The 17,781-nt window shown below is 46.4% G+C and overlaps 1 pseudogene; it reads right to left on the bottom strand.

The window, feature by feature from the left end:
* Positions 1-5,298: 5,298 nt before the first annotated feature.
* Positions 5,299-17,781, bottom strand: part of LOC109905270 (conserved oligomeric Golgi complex subunit 3-like) — a 53,542-nt pseudogene continuing 41,059 nt past the window's right edge.

Raw genomic sequence — 17,781 nt, 5'->3', positions numbered from 1 at the left:
TTTACTTCGGAACCCCTCAACTGAAGCTAGCCAGCTAACCACCAGCTATGCTAGCGGTCTTCAGCTAACCGGTCATCAGCTAACCTGTAGTTCGGAAAGCTCTCGCCAGTTCGAACAACGCGACTCTAACCAGAGCATAACGGACCTATTTATTTTTCATCCCCGGATTCCCACCGCAAACGGAACATTTTTCAGCTGGATTTTTCAGCTGGATCTTCACAACTAGCTTTCTAGCTAAACCGCAACCCCGGATGATTACCCCTGGCTAGCGTTTCCACCCACTTAGCTTGAAGCTAGCCCGGCCTGCGCTACCACCGTAGCATACTCCTGAGCTACAATACCCGGGCCCACGACCGGTCTATCGATGTCACCGCATGAAGAGGAATAAACAGACTCACCCCATCGCGACGTCCCCCAAAGGCTAACTCTCCAGCCCTCGCTATCTCCCTGCTTGCTAATTCGGCCTGCTAACTGCTAGCTTGTTCAGCTCCGGTCCGCTAACTGCTACCTTGTCTAGCCCGGGCCTACAAACTGTTAGCTTGTTAGCACAGGCCTGCTAACCGCCTGAATCGCCGCGTCCCAAACGCTCACCGGACCCATATTTACTTTCTATCTCTTTTGACTTTTAATTTGTTTATACCTTCCGGAAACCTGCCTCACCCAATGTGATACGGAATCGCTATTATTATTATTTTTTAAATTTTAGAACACACTCAAGAACCTCCAGAAGCTAACCAGCTAACTAGCTACAAGCTATTTAGTCATTGTTAGTTTTTTTTAACCTGGATAACACACGCCAGTCCAGCTTCCCTGCCCTATCCACCGCTGCCCCCTGGACACTGATCTCTTGGCTACATAGCTGATGCACGCTGGACTGTCCATTAATCACGGTACTCCATTCTGCTTGTTTGTTTTATCTGTTGGCCCCGTTGCCTAGTCTACGCCATTTTACCTGCTGTTGTTGTGCTAGCTGATTAGCTGTTGTCTCACCTACTGTTTTAGCTAGCTTTCCCAATTCAACACCTGTGATTACTGTATGCCTCGCTGTATGTCTCTCTCAAATGTCAATATGCCTTGTATACTGTTGTTCAGGTTAGTTATCATTGTTTTAGTTCACAATGGAGCCCCTAGCTCCACTCTTCATACCCCTGATAACTCCTTTGTCCCACCGCCCACACATGCGGTGACCTCACCCATTACTACCAGCATGTCCAGAGATACAACCTCTCTCATCATCACCCAGTGCCTGGGCTTACCTCCGCTGTACCCGCACCCCACCATACCCCTGTCTGCGCATTATGCCCTGAATATATTCTACCATGCCCAGAAACCTGCTCCTCTTATTCTCTGTCCCCAACGCTCTAGGCGACCAGTTTTGATAGCCTTTAGCCGCACCCTCATACTACTCCTTCTCTGTTCCGCGGGTGATGTGGAGGTAAACCCAGGCCCTGCATGTCCCCAGGCACCCTCATTTGTTGACTTCTGTGATCGAAAAAGCCTTGGTTTCATGCATGTCAACATCAGAAGCCTCCTCCCTAAGTTTTTCTTACTCACTGCTTTAGCACACTCTGCTAACCCTGATGTCCTTGCTGTGTCTGAATCCTGGCTCAGGAAGGCCACCAAAAATTCAGAGATTTCCATACCCAACTATAACATCTTCCGTCAAGATAGAACTGCCAAAGGGGGAGGAGTTGCAGTTTACTGCAGAGATAGCCTGCAAAGTAATGTCATACTTTCCAGGTCCATACCCAAACAGTTCGAACTACTAATTTTGAAAATGACTCTCTCCAGAAATAAGTCTCTCACGGTTGCCGCCTGCTACCGACCCCCCTCAGCTCCCAGCTGTGCCCTGGACACCATTTGTGAAATTATCGCCCCCCATCTAGCTTCAGAGTTTGTTCTGTTAGGTGACCTAAACTGGGATATGCTTAACACCCCGCCAGTCCTACAATCTAAGCTAGATGCCCTCAATCTCACACAAATCATCAAGGAACCCACCAGGTACAACCCTAACTCTGTAAACAAGGGCACCCTCATAGACGTCATCCTGACCAACTGGCCCTCCAAATACACCTCTGCTGTCTTCAACTAGGATCTCAGCGATCACTGCCTCATTGCCTGTATCCGCTACGGAGCCGCAGTCAAACGACCACCCCTCATCACTGTCAAACGCTCCCTAAAACACTTCTGTGAGCAGGCCTTTCTAATCGACCTGGCCCGGGTATCCTGGAAGGACATTGACCTCATCCCGTCAGTTGAGGATGCCTGGTCATTCTTTAAAAGTAACTTCCTCACCATTTTAGATAAGCATGCTCCGTTCAAAAAATGCAGAACTAAGAACAGATACAGCCCTTGGTTCACCCCAGACCTGACTGCCCTCGACCAGCACAAAAACATCCTGTGGCGGACTGCAATAGCATCGAATAGTCCCCGTGATATGCAACTGTTCAGGGAAGTCCGGAACCAATACACGCAGTCAGTCAGGAAAGCTAAGGCCAGCTTCTTCAGGCAGAAGTTTGCATCCTGTAGCTCCAACTCCAAAAAGTTCTGGGACACTGTGAAGTCCATGGAGAACAAGAGCACCTCCTCCCAGCTGCCCACTGCACTGAGGCTAGGTAACACGGTCACCACTGATAAATCCATGATTATCGAAAACTTCAATAAGCATTTCTCAACGGCTGGCCATGCCTTCCGCCTGGCTACTTCAACCTCGGCCAACAGCTCCGCCCCCCCCCGCAGCTCCTCGCCCAAGCCTCTCCAGGTCTTCATCGACCTTGCCAAGGCTTTCGACTCTGTCAATCACCATATTCTTATCGGCAGACTCAGTAGCCTCGGTTTTTCGGATGACTGCCTTGCCTGGTTCACCAATTACTTTGCAGACAGAGTTCAGTGTGTCAAATCGGAGGGCATGCTGTCCGGTCCTCTGGCAGTCTCTATGGGGGTGCCACAGGGTTCAATTCTCGGGCCGACTCTTTTCTCTGTGTATATCAATGATGTTGCTCTTGCTGCGGGCGATTCCCTGATCCACCTCTACGCAGACGACACCATTCTATATACTTTCGGCCCGTCTTTGGACACTGTGCTATCTAACCTCCAAACAAGCTTCAATGCCATACAACACTCCTTCCGTGGCCTCCAACTGCTCTTAAACGCTAGTAAAACCAAATGCATGCTTTTCAACCGGTCGCTGCCTGCACCCGCATGCCCGACTAGCTAGACTGTAAACTCTCCTTCCAGACTCATATCAAACATCTCCAATCGAAAACCAAATCAAGAGTCGGCTTTCTATTCCGCAACAAAGCCTCCTTCACTCACGCTGCCAAGCTTACCCTAGTAAAACTGACTATCCTACCGATCCTCGACTTCGGCGATGTCATCTACAAAATGGCTTCCAACACTCTACTCAGCAAACTGGATGCAGTCTATCACAGTGCCATCCGTTTTGTCACTAAAGCACCTTATACCACCCACCACTGCGACTTGTATGCTCTAGTCGGCTGGCCCTCGCTACATATTCGTCGCCAGACCCACTGGCTCCAGGTCATCTACAAGTCCATGCTAGGTAAAGCTCCGCCTTATCTCAGCTCACTGGTCACGATGGCAACACCCATCCGTAGCACGCGCTCCAGCAGGTGTATCTCACTGATCATCCCTAAAGCCAACACCTCATTTGGCCGCCTTTCGTTCCAGTACTCTGCTGCCTGTGACTGGAACGAATTGCAAAAATCGCTGAAGTTGGAGACTTTTATCTCCCTCACCAACTTCAAACATCAGCTATCTGAGCAGCTAACCGATCGCTGCAGCTGTACATAGTCTATTGCTAAATAGCCCACCCTTTTCACCTACCTCATCCCCATACTGTTTTTAATTATTTACATTTCTGCTCTTCTGCACACCAATATCTCTACCTGTACATGACCATCTGATCATTTATCACTCCAGTGTTAATCTGCAAAATTGTAATTATTTGTCTACCTCCTCATGCCTTTTGCACACATTGTATATAGACCCCCCCTTTGTTTTCTACTGTGTTATTGACTTGTTAATTGTTTACTCCATGTGTAACTCTTTGTTGTATGCTCACACTGCTATGCTTTATCTTGGCCAGGTCGCAGTTGCAAATGAGAACTTGTTCTCAACTAGCCTACCTGGTTAAATAAAGGTGAAAAAAATATATAAAAAAATAAAAAATAATAAATCGCTTTGTTTAAAAAAATACCTATATTTTTAATAACCCCTTGTGATAGTGTGGTGCAATGACATCACCATCTACCACTAACGGTCGCAGCATAAACTTTTAAAGGAAGAACCACTGTACAAACTGAGTGACTGATGATCCTAGCTATCTACCTACTGAGTGACTGATGATCTTACCTATCTACCTACTGAGTGACTGACGATCCTACCTATCTACCTACTGAGTGACTGACGATCCTACCTATCTACCTACTGAGTGACTGACGATCCTACCTATCTACCTACTGAGTGACTGACGATCCTACCTATCTAACTACTGAGTGACTGACGATCCTACCTATCTAACTACTGAGTGACTGACGATCCTACCTATCTAACTACCGAGTGACTGACGGTCCTACCTACCTACCAAGTGACTGACGATTCTACCTACCGAGTGACTGACGATCCTACCTATCTAACTACTGAGTGACTGACGATCCTACCTAACTACCGAGTGACTGACGGTCCTACCTACCTACCAAGTGACTGACGATTCTACCTACCGAGTGACTGACGATCCTACCTACTGAGTGACGAGTCTACCAACTGAGTGACTGACGATCCTACCTACCTACCGAGTGACAGTTGTGTCAGGGTATCTTTGTAGGATTTTTGTGCACCTCCCGTCTTCGTAGGCTGGTCCCTGAGGGCCAAAGTCTTGTCCGGTGGTACTTTTTCTAGACTCTCACTCCACCGAGGGCTCCTGGTCTGGCCAGGTCAGGTCAGGGCTGGAGTAACACTGCTGTCTGGCCAGGTCTGGTCAGGGCTGGAATAACACTGCTGATTGGCCAGGCCAAGTCAGGGCTGGAGTAACACTGCTGTCTGGCCAGGTCAGGGCTGGAGTAACACTGCTGTCTGGCCAGGTCAGGTCAAGGCTGGAGTAACACTGCTGTCTGGTCAGGCCAGGTCAGGTCAGGTCTAGAGTAACATTGCTGTCTGGCCAGGTCAGGTCAGGGCTGGAGTAGCACTGCTGTCTGGCCAGGTCAGGTCAGGGCTGGAGTAACACTGCTGTCTGGTCAGGTCAGGTCAGGGCTGGAGTAACACTGCTGTCTGGCCAGGTCAGGTCAGGGCTGGAGTAACACTGCTGTCTGGCAAGGTCAGGCCAGGGCTGTAGTAACACTGCTGTCTGGCCAGGTCAGGGCTGGAGTAACACTGCTGTCTGGCCAGGTCAGGGCTGGAGTAACACTGCTGTCTGGCCAGGTCAGGGCTGGAGTAACACTGCTGTCTGGCCAGGTCAGGGCTGGAGTAGGACTGCTGTCTGACCAGGTCAGGGCTGGAGTAACATTGCTGTCTGGCCAGGTCAGGGCTGGAGTAACACTGCTGTCTGGCCAGGTCAGGGCTGGAGTAACACTGCTGTCTGGCCAGGTCAGGGCTGGAGTAACACTGCTGTCTGGCCAGGTCAGGGCTGGAGTAACACTGCTGTCTGGCCAGGTCAGGGCTGGAGTAACACTGCTGTCTGGCCAGGTCAGGTCAGGGCTGGAGTAACACTGCTGATTGGCCAGGCCAAGTCAGGGCTGGAGTAACACTGCTGTCTGGCCAGGTCAGGGCTGGAGTAACACTGCTGTCTGATCAGGCCAGGTCAGGTCAGGTCTAGAGTAACACTGCTGTCTGGTCAGGCTAGGTCAGGTCAGGGCTGGAGTAACACTGCTGTCTGGCCAGGTCAGGTCAAGGCTGGAGTAACACTGCTGTCTGGTCAGGCCAGGTCAGGTCAGGTCTAGAGTAACATTGCTGTCTGGCCAGGTCAGGTCAGGGCTGGAGTAGCACTGCTGTCTGGCCAGGTCAGGTCAGGGCTGGAGTAACACTGCTGTCTGGTCAGGTCAGGTCAGGGCTGGAGTAACACTGCTGTCTGGCCAGGTCAGGTCAGGGCTGGAGTAACACTGCTGTCTGGCCAGGTCAGGGCTGGAGTAACACTGCTGTCTGGCCAGGTCAGGGCTGGAGTAACACTGCTGTCTGGCCAGGTCAGGGCTGGAGTAACACTGCTGTCTGGCCAGGTCAGGGCTGGAGTAGGACTGCTGTCTGACCAGGTCAGGGCTGGAGTAACATTGCTGTCTGGCCAGGTCAGGGCTGGAGTAACACTGCTGTCTGGCCAGGTCTGGTCAGGGCTGGAATAACACTGCTGATTGGCCAGGCCAAGTCAGGGCTGGAGTAACACTGCTGTCTGGCCAGGTCAGGTCAAGGCTGGAGTAACACTGCTGTCTGGTCAGGCCAGGTCAGGTCAGGTCTAGAGTAACATTGCTGTCTGGCCAGGTCAGGTCAGAGCTGGAGTAGCACTGCTGTCTGGCCTGGTCAGGTCAGGGCTGGAGTAACACTGCTGTCTGGTCAGGTCAGGTCAGGGCTGGAGTAACACTGCTGTCTGGCCAGGTCAGGTCAGGGCTGGAGTAACACTGCTGTCTGGCAAGGTCAGGCCAGGGCTGTAGTAACACTGCTGTCTGGCCAGGTCAGGGCTGGAGTAACACTGCTGTCTGGCCAGGTCAGGCCTGGAGTAACACTGCTGTCTGGCCAGGTCAGGGCTGGAGTAACACTGCTGTCTGGCCAGGTCAGGGCTGGAGTAGGACTGCTGTCTGACCAGGTCAGGGCTGGAGTAACATTGCTGTCTGGCCAGGTCAGGGCTGGAGTAACACTGCTGTCTGGCCAGGTCAGGGCTGGAGTAACACTGCTGTCTGGCCAGGTCAGGGCTGGAGTAACACTGCTGTCTGGCCAGGTCAGGGCTGGAGTAACACTGCTGTCTGGCCAGGTCAGGTCAGGGCTGGAGTAACACTGCTGATTGGCCAGGCCAAGTCAGGGCTGGAGTAACACTGCTGTCTGGCCAGGTCAGGGCTGGAGTAACACTGCTGTCTGATCAGGCCAGGTCAGGTCAGGTCTAGAGTAACACTGCTGTCTGGTCAGGCTAGGTCAGGTCAGGGCTGGAGTAACACTGCTGTCTGGCCAGGTCAGGTCAGAGCTCGTCATCTTCTATGGACCAGCCCTTCAGGCTACTTATTCACAGACAACAGCAGGTTAATCTGGAGAGAACGAGAACAGAAACACAGAGCTAACAACATCCAGCATGACTCAATGTCACTCCAGACGCCACTACACACAGTAAAAAATATATTGCGATCCCAATTGGATAACCTGAATAAAAGAAAGTTGATTAAATACACTTGTAAAAAGACCTTGAGATCCAACAGCCATCCCCAGTGCGAGAGTGATGAACCTTGTAATACCATGCCCTTGGTTCTGATTTTGTAGTGTAGCCAGTATAAGACTTGCCTCTTCCATAGAAGAGCAAGCGATGATCTGAAGGTCCTCTCCACTGTATCCCTCCTGAATCACGGTGTGCAGTCTCTGAAACTCCTGCTGGATGTTGTTCTGTTGGAGAAAACAGCATGCTAGCCAGAGGAGCTGCTGGAGAGAAATTACACCCCCACCGGTCCCCTTTGTATCCTAGTTGCCATGTCAACGCCATTGTTGTGCACTTAGATTCACTTAGATTAGCACTTAGCCGTACACAAAGAGCCACAATAATTACTGAACAATGATTTCTCTTTAACAAGCAAGATCGAGGCTGAAAATGGTAACTGAGCATTGCTCAGCCTCAGCGACCTAATGAAAACGTCTATTTGTTTTGTAGGAGTGTACCAAAACCATCATGAGATCCAGGGTTAGCCTGGCTCCAAATCTGTTTGTGCTGTATCGTCATTTTTTGTCAGGAAAGCGCAAACCGATTTGGGACCAGGCTAGTACAGGGTTGTTAAAAGGAGAATGAGAGTTTAAATTCCTCCAGCGTGTAACAGACACCCACCCGAACAGGCTTGAAGAGGATAAACTCTGTGTCTCCGTTGGCCCGGTACAAGGACATGCTTTGTAACGTGCTTGGCAGCTTGCTCTTCGTCACCCGGAAGGTAGGCATCACTATGTCGTTGATCTTGGCTAAAAGGGGAGGAAACAGAAAGTCATTTTCCAGTTCCATGCCTTCCTTCCACCACATGATTTAGAGGTTCCACTGAAATATGATGCTACTGTTTCTTACCTGGCTGTTATCCAAGGTTGTTGAGAGAGGTTGTGGGTGGGACCTCCACCATGGTTTTCAGACCTGAAACAACACAAAGCCCATCACCCTCACACAAGGACAACATGAGTAATCTCACACCTGCCAACCTTGAAGAATTTTGATGAGTACCACTTCAGTGCGGCGGTGGAACACCAGGCCCCCCACATTGCTCAAATCATAGGGAAATGCACATTTGTTGCCTAATAAGGATGTTGGCAGAAGGCTGCCAGGGTAGGAATGGTAGGCTATAGACTGTTAGGAGTACTTGGTAATTGGCTGCTCTTCATTCGCTAACTAGAAATGTGTTTAAATGTACAATCAGGGCTGTCCGTAGGAGTTTCTAACAAGGTGATGCTGATGTATGCCTAAGGCTGGGTAGGGGGATGTCTGGAGGGGTGTCAGCCAACTCCCCCTCAGAATGTAACTATTTGTTTTTAAAAACCTATAACTGCTGTTTCCTGAAACCTACTGCAGATGTAAAAGTGAGTAGCCAACACAGAAGTCAGGTGTTTGATCGTTAATAAAATTGAGGTTGTCTCAATGACACTTTTACATTTTTCTAGGTGAAATTTGGAGAGGGGGGGGGGGTAATGATCATTGTAATTAATAGGTGTCTTTATGTGGATAGTCTAGTTAAAATGTAAACTGTTTTAATTGTATAGTAGTCTAGCATACTGTAAGCTGTTTGGAATATGAAACAAGTGAACTAGGCCTATATGACATGGTGAATAACAATCTAACACAGGATGCAGTCAAAATAGCAATAGCCTTCAATTCCTACTTTATTGACTCTGTCAGGGTACTGACACAGAACCCCTCCACTTGTTTCTTGGGCTCAGTGCTAGTGAATGACACTCAACCTGTCTTCATCATAAGGGAGGTTTCTGAGTCAAAGGTGAACAAGGTGATTAGCTCACTAAAGAACTCTAAAGCCAAAGATGTGTTTGGGATGGACTCTACCTTTCTTAAAAACTACAAAGAGTCACTCATTGGCCCCATTACTAAGGTCACCAACACATCTATTGGTCTCGGTGTGTTTCCAAGGGTATGGAAGTCGGCCATAATAACGGCCATCTTTAAATCAGGAGACCCTGCTAACGTGAGTAACTACAGGCCCATTAGTATATTACCTGTGGTGTCAAAGGTTGTTGAAAAGTGTGTAGCAGAACAACTGATTGCCCACCTCAACAACAGCCCCTTGACATTACACTCCATGCAGTTTGGCTTCAGAGCGAAACACTCCACAGAAACGGCCAACTGCTTTCTTCTGGAAAATGTGAAGTCCAAGATGGACAAAGGGGGTGCTGTTGGGGCTGTGTTTCTGGACCTAAGGAAGGCTTTTGATACTGTTAACCATGAGATTCTCATCACAAAATTGTCCAAGTTCAACTTTTCCCCTGATGCCTTGAGATGGATGAAATCATACCTTGAAGGCAGAACTCAGTGTGTCAGAGTAAGCAATGAGCTGTCGCCCACTCGTAGCTATGATGTGGGCGTGCCCCAAGGGTCAATACTGGGGCCCCTCCTGTTCAGCCTGTACATTAATGATCTGCCTTCTGTCTGTACTGGGTCTGAAGTTCAAATGTATGCAGATGATACAGTGATATATGTGCATGCAAAGAGCAAACAACAAGCTGCACAAGAACTCACTACTGTAATGGTCCAGGTTACAAAGTGGCTCAGTGACTCGTGTTTGCATCTCAATGTGAAAAAAACTGTTTGCATGTTCTTCACAAAGAGGGCAACAGATGCTACTGAGCCAGATGTCTATGTGTCAGGGGAGAAGCTCCAGGTGGTATCCGATTTTAAGTACCTTGGCATCATACTTGATTCCAACCTCTCTTTTAAAAAGCATGTGAAAAAGGTAATTCAAATAACCAAATTCAACCTAGCTAATTTCCGATTTATACGAAATTGTTTGACTACAGAGGTAGGAAAACTGTACTTCAAATCTATGATACTCCCCCACTTAACATACTGCTTGACTAGTTGGGCCCAAGCTTGCTGTACAACATTAAAACCTATTCAGTCTGTCTACAAACAGGCTCTCAAAGTGCTTGATAGGAAGCCCAATAGCCATCATCATTGTCACATCCTTAGAAAGCATGAGCTCTTGAGTTGGGAAAATCTTGTGCAATACACCGACGCATGTCTTGCATTCAAGATCCTCAATGGCCTGGCTCCCCCTCCACTCAATATTTTTGTTAAACAGAAAACCCAGAAATATGGCAGCAGATCCACAAGGTCTGCCATGAGAGGTGACTGTATAGTTCCCCTAAGGAAAAGCACCTTTAGTAAATCTGCATTCTCTGTGAGAGCTTCCCATGTCTGGAATACACTGCCATCAGACACACATAACTGCACCACATATCACACTTTCACAAAATGCTTGAAGACATGGCTAAAGGTCAATCAGATTTGTGAACATGGTCCCTAGCTGTGTGTTGCCACTCCATGTTGTCTGTTGTCTGTAGCTTGTGAGGTGTGGAAACACTTTGTTGCTTTTATGAATTTTGTCTTGCTGCTTTTTGTTTTATGCTGCTCTGTCTGTATGCTACATCTTGCTTGTCCTATGTTGCTCTGTCTGTATGCTATGTCTTGCTTGTCCTATGTTGCTATGTCTTGCTTGTTCTATGTTGCTATTGTCTATATTGTAATTGTTTTTAATAACCTGCCCAGGGACTGCGGTTGAAAATTAGCCGGTTGGCTAAAACCGGCACTTTTACTGAAATGTTGATTAATGTGCACTGTCCCTGTAAAAATAAAAATAAACTCAAATAAACTCAAATGAGTTTGTATCAGATCACCATCCTTCACCTCATCCACCAGGTTAGGTCTGACTACTAGGCTACCAATCATTCAACATGCCTTGTTTTCATTGGTGAACTGCCTTATGACAGCATGAGCAACCTACTGTTAATTAACATACAGTACAGCTTACAGTGCCTTCAGAAAGTACATACATCCCTTGACTTTACTTTTTCCACATTCTATTGCTTCACAATGTGGAATTAAAATTGTATTTAATTGGCATGTTTGTCAACAAGCTACACAAAATACTTGTATGTCAAAGTGAAAAAAAAGGTATTAATGGAAAATAAAACATATCTTTTGATTAAATAAGTATTCAACCCCCTGAGTTAATACATGTTAGAATTACAGATGTGAGTCTTTGTGGGTATTGTCTCTATGAGCCACGCAAACCTGGATTGTACAATATTAGCCCATTCTTCTTTTACAAATTCTCAAAGCTCTGTCAAGTTGATCATTGCTAGACAGCCATTTTCAAGTCTTGCTATAGAGTTACAAGACGATTTAGGTTATTGCGTTTTAGGTTATTGTCCTGCTGAAAGGTGGATTTGTCTCCCAGTGTCTGGTGGAAAGCTGAACCAGGTTTTCCTCTATAATTTTGCCTTTGCTTGGCTCTATTCAATTTATTTTTATTTAAAAAAAAATCCCTAGTCCTTGACGATGAAAGGCATACCCATAACATGATGCAGCCACCACCATGCTTGAAAACATGAGGAGTGGTACTCAGTGATGAGCTGTGTTGGATTTGCCTAAAACATAATGCTTTGTAATCAGGACAAAAAGTAAATTTCTTAGCCACATTTTTTGCAGTTTTACTTTAGTGCTTAATAGCAAATAGGATGCATGTTTTGGAATATTTTTATTATGTAAAGGCTTCATTCTTTTGACTCAGTCATTTAGGTTATTATTGTGGAGTAACTAAACTCATGAATACCTTACTGCAAATAGCCTATATGTCATGACATTAGATACACATTGAACAAAATAAAGTCATGCCTTGTATCTGGCTACCAACTTGTGCCAGAACTCTATTTCCACAAGGGGGAAATGCATGTATCAATCAATAGACTATGAAATGGCTTACTTCACCATTGCTTTAAAAAAAACTCAGCAAAGAAAGGATGTCCCTTTTACAAGACTCTCTTTCAAAGATCATTTGTAAAAATCCAAATAACTTCACAAATCTTTGTTGTAAAGACTTTAAACACTGTTTCACATGCTTGTTCAATGAACCATAAACAATGGAATGAACATGCACCTGTGGAACGGTCATTAAGACACTAACAGCTTACAGACGGTAGGCAATTAAAGGTCTCAGTTATGAAAACTTAGGACACTAAAGAGGCCTTTCCACTGACTCTGAAAAACCCCAAAAGAAAGATGCCCAGGGTCCTTGCTCATCTGCGTGAACGTGCCTTAGGCATGCTGCAAGGAGGCATGAGGACTGCAGATGTGGCCAGGGCAATAAATTGCACTGTCTGTACTGTGAGACGCCTAACACAGCGCTACAGGGAGACAGGACGGACAGCTGATCGTCCTCGCAGTGACAGACCACGTGTAACAACACCTGCACAGGATCGGTACATCCGAACATCACACCTGCGGGACAGGTACAGGATGGTAACAACAACAACTGCCTGAGTTACACCAGGAACGCACAATCCCTCCATCAGTGCTCAGACTGTCCGCAATAGGCTGAGAGAGGCTGGACTGAGGGCTTGTAGGCCTGTTGTAAGGCAGGCCTGTTTGTAAGGCAGGTCCTCACCAGACATCACCGGCAACAAAGTCATCTATGGGCACAAACCCACCGTCGCTGGACCAGACAGGACTGGCAAAAAGTGCTCTTTACTGACGAGTCGCGGTTTTGTCTCACTAGCGGTGAGTCGGATTCACATTTTTCTTCTAAGGAATGAGCGTTACACCGAGGCCTGTACTCTGGAGCGGGATCGATTTGGTGGTGGAGGGTCCGTCATGGTCTGGGGTGGTGTGTCACAGCATCATCGGACTGACCTTGTAGTCATTGCAGGCAATCTCAAAGCTGTGCATTACAGAGAAGATATCCTCCTCCCTCATGTGGTACCCTTCCTGCAGGCTCATCCTGACATGACCCTCCAGCATGACAATGCCACCAGCCATACTGCTTGTTCTGTGCGTGATTTCCTGCAAGACAGGAATGTCAGTGTTCTGTCGTGGCCAACGAAGAGCCGGGATCTCAATCCCATTGAGCACGTCTGGGACCTGTTGGATCGGAGGGTGATGGCTAGGGCCATTCCCCCCAGAAATGTCAGGGAACTTGCAGATGCCTTGGTGGAAGAGTGGGGTAACATCTCACAGCAAGAACAGGCAAATCTGGTGCAGTCCATGAGGAGGAGATGCACTGCAGTACTTAATGCAGCTGTTGTCCACACCAGATACTGACTGTTACTCTTGAACCCCCTTTGTTCAGGGACACATTATTCCATTTCTGTTAGTCACATGTCTGTGGAACTTGTTCAGTTTGTCTCAGTTGTTGAATCTTATGTTCATACAAATATTGACACATGTGACACACACATTTTTTTGCAGAGTTTACAATGTAGTTGATCTAACCTCAGGTTTCTCTATTCACAGCCATTTAAAAAGATGCACTATGCAGAAATCCATAACCCAAAATATTGTATTTTCAGCTGGTGTACAAAACCGAAAGTATATGACGCAAAAACTAAACTTAAGGCCGGGAAGCATATAAATTGCGCACATAGAACAGATCTACTGCTTCTTAGACTTGCTTTCAACAGGAATGACAATCTACATTTCTATGTGGATTTGGTCGGGTGTGTGTGACATATTGCAGCTTTAACTCTAAGTGTTTTAAAGTCACCACTGGCCTCATGCTGAAATCCCCAAGTAGTTTCCTTCCTCTCCGGCAACTGAGTTAGGAGGATGCCTGTATCTTTGTAGTGACTGGTTGTATTGATAAACCATCCAAAGTGTACAGTGCAGTCGGAAAGTATTCAGACCCTTTGACTATTGCCACATTTTATTACATTACAGCCTTATTCTAAAATTGATTAAATTAAAACAATCCTCAATCTACACACAATACCCCATAATGACAAAGCGAGAACAGGTTTAGAAATTTTAGACGATTTCTACATTTTTAAAAACAGAAATACCTTATTTACATAAACATTCAGACCAACTGCTATGAGACTCGAAATTGAGTGCAGGTGCACCCTGTTTCCTTTGATCATCCTTGAGATGTTTCTACAACTTCATTGGGTGTTCACCTGTGGTAAATTCAATTGATGACATAATTTGGAAAGGCCCACACCAGTCTGTATAAGGTCCCACAGTTGACAGCGCATGTCAGAGCAAAAAACAAGCCATGAGTTTGAAGGATTTGTCCATAGAGCTCCAAGACAGGATTGTGTCGAGGCATAGATCTGGAAGTTTACCAAAACATTTCTGCAGCATTGAAGGTCCCCAAGAACACAGTGTAGCACTCCACCAATCAGGCCTGTATGGTAGAGTGGCCAGACGGAAGCCGCTCCTCAGCCCGCTTGGAGTTTGCCAAAAGGCACCTAAAGACTCTCAGATCATGAGAAACAAGATTCTCTGGTCTGATGAAACCAAGATTGAACTCTTTAGCCTCAATGCCAAGCGTCACTTCTGGAGGAAACCTGGCACCATCCCTACGGTGAAGCATGGTGGTGGCAGCATCATGCTGTGGGGATGTTTTTCAGCGGCTGTGACTGGGAGACTAGTCAGGATTAAGGCAAGATGAATGGAGCAATGTACAGAGAGATCATTGATGAAAACCTGCTCCAGCGCGCTCAGGATCTCAGACTGGGGCAAAGGTTCTCCTTCCAACAGGACAACGACCCTAAGTACACATCCAAGACAACGCAGGAGTGGCTTGTCCTTGAATGTCCTTGAGTGGCACAGCCAGAGTCCGGACTTGAACCCAATCAAACATCTCTGGAGAGACCTGAAAAAAATACCTGACAGACCTTGAGAGAATCTGCAGAGAAGAATAGGAGAAACTCCCCAAATACAAGTGCCAAGCTTGTAGTGTCATACCCAAGAAGACTTGAGGCTGTAAAGCTTCAGAGTACTGAGTAAAGGGTCTGAATACTTATGTAAATGTGATAGATTTTTATAAATTAGCAAAACATTCTTAAAACCTGTTTTTGCTTTGTCATTATGGGGTATTGTGTGAAGATTGATGAGGGAAAATAACAATTTAATCTATTTTAGAATAAGGCTGTAACGTAACAAAATGTGGAAAAAGTCAAGGGGTCTGAATACTTTCCGAATGCACTGTAAATAATAATTTCACCATGCTCAAAGGGATATATATATATATATATATATATATATATATATATATATTATTTTAATCTACCAATAGTTGCCTTTCTTTGTGAGGCATTGAAAAACATCCCTGGTCTTTGTCGTTGAATATGTGCTTGAAATTCACTGCTTGAATGAGGGACCTAGCAGACAATTCTACGCGTGGGGTAGTCATTCAACAATCATGTTCAACACTATTATTTCAAACAGAGTTAGTCCATGCAGATTATCTGACTTGTTAAGCACATTCTTACTGCTGAAGTTATTTAGGCTTGCAATAACAGAGGGATTGAATACTTGACTCAAGACATTTCAGCTTTTCATTTATTATTAACTTCTAGAAACATAATTCCACTTTGACATTATGGGGTATTGTGTGTAGGCAAGTGACACAAAATCTAAATCTAATCCATTTTAAATTCAAGCTGTGTGAATACTTTATGAAGGTACTTTCTTTCAAGAGGACAGATCAAGAAGTGATTCATTAACATAATCCTACTAATGTTTTAACAGTTTAAAGCATGAAACACACAGAGAATCTCACTGCTCATAGACTGGTACTCATCACAGCGTGAGGCCCTTCCTTCTCTTGCTAGAACAATCATCATTGGCCAACAACTTGACTTTGAGCCAATCAGAGAGTACGAACCCTCCCGTGTGAGAAGCACATTTTTTTAAATAAATGAGGGCATTTTCTCCATACATCCGCAGATGAGCCAGTCACACTTCATATGCATTGGTAGCTAGCTAAGTGCGCAAACGCAATGCACACAACACTAAATACTTCCTGCAAACTAGCTAACCAGTGACCTTTCCCCTACACCCAAAATAGTAATTAAAACAGAAGTGGATGGCAGAGAACATGTCTACCGTTTACCCTCACTTCCTGGACAGAACAGAGCCTGAGATATACAGTTTACCCTCACTTCCTGGTCAGAACAGAGCCTGAGATATACAGTTTACCCTCACTTCCTGGACAGAGCCTGAGATATACCGTTTACCCTCACTTCCTGGACAGAACACAGCCTGGGATATACAGTTTACCCTCAGTTCCTGGACAGAACAGAGCCTGAGATATACCGTTTACCCTCACTTCCTGGACAGAACAGAGCCTGAGATATACCGTTTACCCCCACTTCCTGGACAGAGCCTGAGATATACCGTTTACCCTCACTTCCTGGACAGAACAGAGCCTGAGATATACCGTTTACCCTCACTTCCTGGACAGAACAGAGCCTGAGATATACTGTTTACCCTCACTTCCTGGACAGAACAGAGCCTGAGATATACTGTTTACCCTCACTTCCTGGACAGAACAGAGCCTGAGATATACAGTTTACCCTCACTTCCTGGACAGAACTAAGCCTGAGATATACCGTTTACCCTCACTTCCTTGACAGAGCCTGAGATATACAGTTTACCCTCACTTCCTGGACAGAACAGAGCCTGAGATATACAGTTTACCGTCACATTCTGGACAGAACAGAGCCTGAAATATACAGTTCACCCTCACTTCCTGGACAGAACAGAGCCTGAGATATACAGTTTACCCTCACTTCCTGGACAGAACAGAGCCTGAGATATACAGTTTACTCTCACTTCCTGGACAGAACAGAGCCTGAGATATACCGTTTACCCTCACTTCCTGGACAGAGCCTGAGATATACAGTTTACCCTCACTTCCTGGACAGAACAGAGCCTGAGATATAGTTTACTGTCACTTCCTGGACAGAACAGAGCCTGCAATATACAGTTCACCCTCACTTCCTGGACAGAACAGAGCCTGAGATATACCGTTTACCCTCACTTCCTGGACAGAACAGAGCCTGAGATATACCGTTTACCCTCACTTCCTGGACAGAACAGAGCCTGAGATATACTGTTTACCCTCACTTCCTGGACAGAACAGAGCCTGAGATATACTGTTTACCCTCACTTCCTGGACAGAACAGAGCCTGAGATATACAGTTTACCCTCACTTCCTGGACAGAACTAAGCCTGAGATATACCGTTTACCCTCACTTCCTTGACAGAGCCTGAGATATACAGTTGACCCTCACTTCCTGGACAGAACAGAGCCTGAGATATACAGTTTACCGTCACATTCTGGACAGAACAGAGCCTGAAATATACAGTTCACCCTCACTTCCTGGACAGAACAGAGCCTGAGATATACAGTTTACCCTCACTTCCTGGACAGAACAGAGCCTGAGATATACCGTTTACTCTCACTTCCTGGACAGAACAGAGCCTGAGATATACCGTTTACCCTCACTTCCTGGACAGAGCCTGAGATATACAGTTTACCCTCACTTCCTGGACAGAACAGAGCCTGAGATATAGTTTACTGTCACTTCCTGGAC

The sequence above is a fragment of the Oncorhynchus kisutch genome, linkage group LG2 (genome assembly GCF_002021735.2).
Source record: "Oncorhynchus kisutch isolate 150728-3 linkage group LG2, Okis_V2, whole genome shotgun sequence".
NCBI lineage: Eukaryota > Metazoa > Chordata > Actinopteri > Salmoniformes > Salmonidae > Oncorhynchus > Oncorhynchus kisutch.
This window is presented reverse-complemented; position numbering and strand designations above follow the sequence as displayed.